Raw genomic sequence first — 5,833 nt, forward strand, 5'->3', positions numbered from 1 at the left:
TGCACTGAAAATTACTTTATGTAACATAACACAAATCTCTCTGTTACGTTCGTGTGCGTTCGTAACATCGGTTGTACTCTCATGGTTACACAAATTATTTCACACAACAGTTTTATACAAATTACTTTAAGTAACAGGTATTATACTTGTTACGTTGTGCTGATTGTAAATATAGAGCTATGCTTCCCAAACATAATAAGCAGTGTAACAGCTGTCACGCATTTTAGTTTATGCGACGTTTGTTACATACACCACTTTGTATAACAACGGTAACGTAAAATTGTGAATGTAACAACTGTTATACACGTACACACACGTGTTGTGACATAGAGTAACTTTCAGTATGAAATGTCGCGTCTTAGGCTCGGGCTCCGGCTGCACTCCCCACCCCAGTCGCCTTTTTGTTGTGCAACAATCTTGTTGCTGACATGACGCACGCAGTCACCACACTGGTAAAACAAGTGTGCAATATTTGCACACCAACGTGTGCAAGTTGTGATTTAACACATTACATGGTGTTTAACTCAAGTTGCACACTTGCGTGGTGTGCAAATTTTAGACGTTTTGTAAACGTTTAAATTCTGCACACTTGGACACACGCAGTTCTATGCTTTCAATAGGGAACCATACGGTGTGCAGCTGCTATACGTTTCGGTAGTGTCGAAAGTTTAAACACCAATTGACGTATAACATAGTTCGACACCACAAAGTGTCGAGAAAATGCACACTTGAACTTAAACGTCAATTGACGTGCAAAATTAAACACTTGTTTTACCAGTGAACACTAAGAAACAGATGTAAAACTGAGGTTAACTGATGTAAGGAATTAAGTATAGTCAACCTATGTTAACCCGATCTAAAGATCTGCACTCAATACCACAGCCGAAGTTCTGACTACAGTTCGTTTACAGATCTTTCCACCCAGCAATCTTAAGCAATTGTGAACACTCGGAGTGTATCACTAGAACTTGTAGCTTCCGTAGTAGCTAAAATATTCTAAAATACTTCTATAATACCCACAATATATGGTACTGCGTACACGGCTCAGCCGAATCGGCCACTCTGCGTATTTAGGTTAGGAAAATTGGAATCGGAAAATTGGTAAATAGGAAAAAATAATTAGGAATGCGAAATTTAGGACGAATGAGTTTAGGACATTTTGTGGTTAGGAAAAGTGGAGTAGGAAAAATAGGTGGGAACGATGTCATCCACATAAAGGCAAACATAGATCTAAAAAATCTGAAAAAAATCTTTGAAACTCAGCGAAGGGCTTTATGACAATGTCATTGCCAGGGAAGCGGCCCTTTTCCAGACTGCGCCTGGGAAACGTGTGAGGTCACGGCCGCAAACGTCAAAACCTAATTATGCTAAAATCAAAATCTGGTTAGTGATTTGGATTCAGCTCGTCGAAAGAAAATGAAAGTGTCTTACACGCCGAGACGATCGGAGGCAAAATGCCAGAGTTATTGACGTTCAAAGTGACAATAAGTGCCAACAATGACTTGGTGTCACTTTGAACGTCAATAACTTTGGCATTTTGTCTCCGATCGTCTCGGCGAATAAGACACTTTCGTTTCCTTTCTACGAGCTGAATCCAAATCACTAACCAGCTTTCGATTTGAACATAAAAAGTTCCGACGTTTGCATGATCATGGTATCCCGTAAAAGACTGCTCATCGTGCCCCAAAAGACAACTTTTTGGTCTAGAGAGACCTGAGTTAACCTCAGGTGTTCTAAAAACCCAGTCGGGTAATTCGAATGAACCCGACTGGGTAATAAAAAACCCTGCTGGGTTCCGTGAAGCCCTGCCGGGATTTCGCGTCACCCCATCGGGTTTCGGTGAAACCCAGTCGGGTTTGACTAAACCCTACCGGGATCCGGGTACCGGGTTTTGCAGCTGGGCCGTCATGAAGGGGCTCTGGTTTGGTCCTGGCCTGGCCACGTCCGGCAGCTGGCGTGGTGCGGAGCGGGGGAGAGCATCACCAGCACACGCACCACCGGCATGGCCTTGAGCTGCGTTTCCCGACCTGGGCCTCGCCCTGGCCACCTTAGGGCCATGCCGGTCTGCGGAGCGGAAGCGAGTTAAGAGCGCCACCGTAGCAAGAGGGATGCGGGGGTGAAGGAAGGTTTCGGTGGGGAGGGGGTGTGTGCCGGCATGTTAAAGCCTGCCTCAGCGCCTCGCATTTGTCCAGCGTCCACCTTGAAACCAGGTCGTGTGTGTTACCGTGATTGATTGAAAAAAAATTTCAAAGATGTCTGACGAAGAATTCATCGATGTTGAGGAGGTGTCGGGGGACACAATAGATTTGAACTGCTCATCTAATTTGGGATTGGTAAGTAGAGTGCCTTTTTAAAAATACAGTCGGATGTGAAATGATAGCGTCTTTGAATGAAATTTCACGGTTGCACCATAATACTTGCCACGCCAGTATTTTTTTTTAAAAAAAAAAAAATGCCGTGGCAAGACATTCGTTTTTTCAGTTAACCCTGTGCCGATAAGGCAAAATTCGGTCGTTTTCTCATGATCTCGCCTCGCGTTGCGAGCCTATGTATGGGTGAGTCCCACGTGCGGTACGGTTTTGGTTTTCTAGTTGTTGTTTTTTCCCTTTTATTTAACACAATATGTACGCCTAGAGCATCTTGCGCATGTCCTGTTATTTCTTTAAACTGAAACAAGCAGGCCCGCCCTTCCGCCAAACGGTTCGGCAGGGGCCAGGCCTGCTTGGCCTGCCGGCGGCGATGGTCGGGCCTTCGGCCCGACCATTTCAGTCTCGCGATTTACTGAAGTGCATAATCAAATAAATAATGTGACCGGTAAATTACTTTGCACATTTGAGTAAACTAAAGCGTTCGGCGGGGGGCCTGCGGCCCTAAAGATTTGCTCCTTGGAAATGACAAAAGACTGTAACGGGGCAACACCGTGACTACACCCCACCCTTCTGCTTTGCTTAAAAATTTAAAAGATGAACCCGCGCAGTTTTTAGATTGTCTATTGTTTGTCAAAGAGTCTTATAACTTGACTTTTTGCCATTGTTTTCAATATATCCACCTCTAGGGCCGAAACAGTAAAAGATACGGCTAATGCGAGGGTAGTTCCTGATTCAGAACGTGTTGTTTTGGGGGGGTACTTCCTCTGACATTTTACGATTGGACGCCTCCTTGTACGTCTTTATGTGCAACGCGGTCATTTTCGCCGTATTTTCGTCGAAAAAAGCACTCTAGCGCCCAAACGGTGCCAGATAGAGTCAAACGGACAAAATTGTCGCCCAGAGGGCTCTACTTTCACGAGTTACCCCTTAGGAGACCATAAAAAAAATATTTTGTTTCTACTTTTTGGACCAACCCCTATTTCTTTGTTACCCCCTTTCACCCCCTTAGGGGTGGTTGCTAGGATTTGCACCAGGCGTTTCGTTGTCCAGGAGCGACCCCTAAGATACCCTGAAATTTGCAGACCTCTAGCTCATCTCCTTCCTCTTACACGGACGACGGACAGACAGACAGACAGACAGACGGACACGAGAGCGGTTGCATAAGCCCGCTTTAATGCTTTTTTAAAAGCAGAAGGGCGGGCTAAAAACACACACACACAAAAAAAAAGATTTTCGCGCGTCACATAACCTGCCTTACAGCTTCAGGGCGGTCAGGGACTGGGACAAAGGAGCCTCCGCGCTCCGCGCCGTTTCGAGGCGTCAGGGCAACCTAACCTCTGACTTTTTCTTTCACTTCGCCTATCAGCTTTGTTTGCTCGTGACCTTTGAGTTTCGTTTGTAATGCTTGCGCTGAGATTTAATTACGTTTCAGGAGGGAGGTGGGGGTGTGATTGCGATCGTAGACTAATATTCGTTCGTTTTTTTCAGTCCTTGTCAAGCATCAGCGAGACGCATTCGGCGCAATCGCTCCCGCATTATGGAGCACCTGACATGCCAAAGTTGTCTTCGTCTTCATTGGAAACAGACGTTTTGCCTCCTGGAGAGGTTAGTTTATTTTATTTTAATAAAAACAGTCTTGTATTCTAGGGGGGAGAGTTGTCGGTTTGCTCATACAATGTGTTCTTTTAATATCCAGTGCGATGTCGAGAGCCCCAATGAGTTGTTGCCGGACGACGTTGCGACCCTAAAGGCTTCAACCCCCGTCCACGCTCCCGACTTGGCAAATGACCTGCAATAGGGCATTCCAGGCTATCCAAAACGGAAGTAGGAAAAGAACAAACTCACTGACTTTTCTGTTTCCGTGGTGGCTCTGATTGGTTAAGCTCATCACGTGTCACCGCGGGGTTTCAGGTATGAAAAACTGTCAGGTCAGTTTCGAGCTCGCCTCCATATTTGAGAGGTTAGAATCGGTCCATACTACCATGGCAATTTCTCATACTGAGCAGACGGAAACAAATTAATCGGTGAGTTTGTTCTTTTTCACTTCCGTTCTAGATAGCCTGGAACACCCTATTGAGCTCATCGCTGTCGTCGGTTGGAGAGGTTAGTTTGTCTGACTTGCATTCTAGGGAAGTGAAGTGGAGGTGTCCTTTGTGGGCTTGCCCATATTCGATGTGTTCTGTTTTATTTTCAGTGTGAGGTTGTCATGAGCGACGATGATGATGATGATGATGATGATCCTACGGAAGTGATGCACGCGGTCAGCGCGGCCATCGAGTTGGCTGAGTCATTGGCCGTCATCACTTACGATGCGACTTCTGATGTGACTTCTGATGCGGGAGAAGGCCAACATAGGCGCCGGAACCCCAAAGTAAGTACAGAGCACAGCACGCGCCCGCACACACACACACACCTATTTTTTTGTATTTATTGGCTGAGCGATTAGCGAAGCCTATTACTCCGACTGGTCGAAAAAAACTTTGTCTGTCTGTCTGTCTGCACGTCTGTCTGTCTGTCTGTCTGTCTGTCTGTCTGTCTGCACGATAACTCGAAAACGAATTGAGCTAGCGACCTGGGATTTTCAGGGTCGTTTTGTGTTATAAAGAGACAGATCGAGGTCGAAGATGAGCATTCTAGCTCATCAATTGGATTTTTAAAAAATCAAAAACAACGGGTCCCAAAAATGACGATTTTTGAAAATATTTTCTTTATAGTTTCCTATGGGGTAACTCATCAAAGTAGAGCCCTTAGGGCGAAAATTTCCTCCGTTTTGCTCTAGCTCAAACCGTTGAGGCGCTAGAGGGTGTTTTTGACGAAAATAAGCGAAAAAATGTACAACCCTGCATGCTTAGTCGAAGTGACGGGTCTTTCACGGGCCAGAGGCCCGTATCCTTGTGTACATTTTTGCACTACCCGACTCGGGTGTCAGCGCCGCAGGCCAAGGTAGATGTATGCCAGGCGCGTCGCAGCGTAACAGTGTTTCGTGAGACATCGCGAAGCCTGTTACGCGAGACGTGGTCTGGCGTACATCTACCTTGTTTATTTTAGCACCCTGTGTGGGGGCGCCTTGGGCCGGACCCAAAACTGGGCGAGGCGTACACAAGTGCATGTCAAGGACCCCATGTGCTCCTAACCGCCCCATCACCCCACCGGCCAGGCCCCCAACAGCCCAGCTGCCGGGCAATTTGCCACAAGTAAAGCCCATGGGGGTGGTCCCCGAAAACCCACCCCGAAATGAACAGCCTGTGCCCCGCCAGGCTATTTTGCACGTAAGTTGTACAACACGTGTTTGTTTTATTTATTACTAGGTAGATGTACGCCAGACCACGTCTCGCGTAACAGGCTTCGCGATATCTCACGAAACACTGTTGCGCTGCGACGCGCCTGGCATACATCTACCTAGGCCTGCGGCGCTGACACCCGAGTCGGGAAGCGCAAAAGTGCACAAAGATACGGGCCTCCGG

This window comes from Frankliniella occidentalis, unplaced genomic scaffold, assembly GCF_000697945.3.
Source record: "Frankliniella occidentalis isolate FOCC.00 unplaced genomic scaffold, Focc_3.1 Scaffold292, whole genome shotgun sequence".
In the NCBI taxonomy this organism is placed as follows: Eukaryota; Metazoa; Arthropoda; class Insecta; order Thysanoptera; family Thripidae; genus Frankliniella; species Frankliniella occidentalis.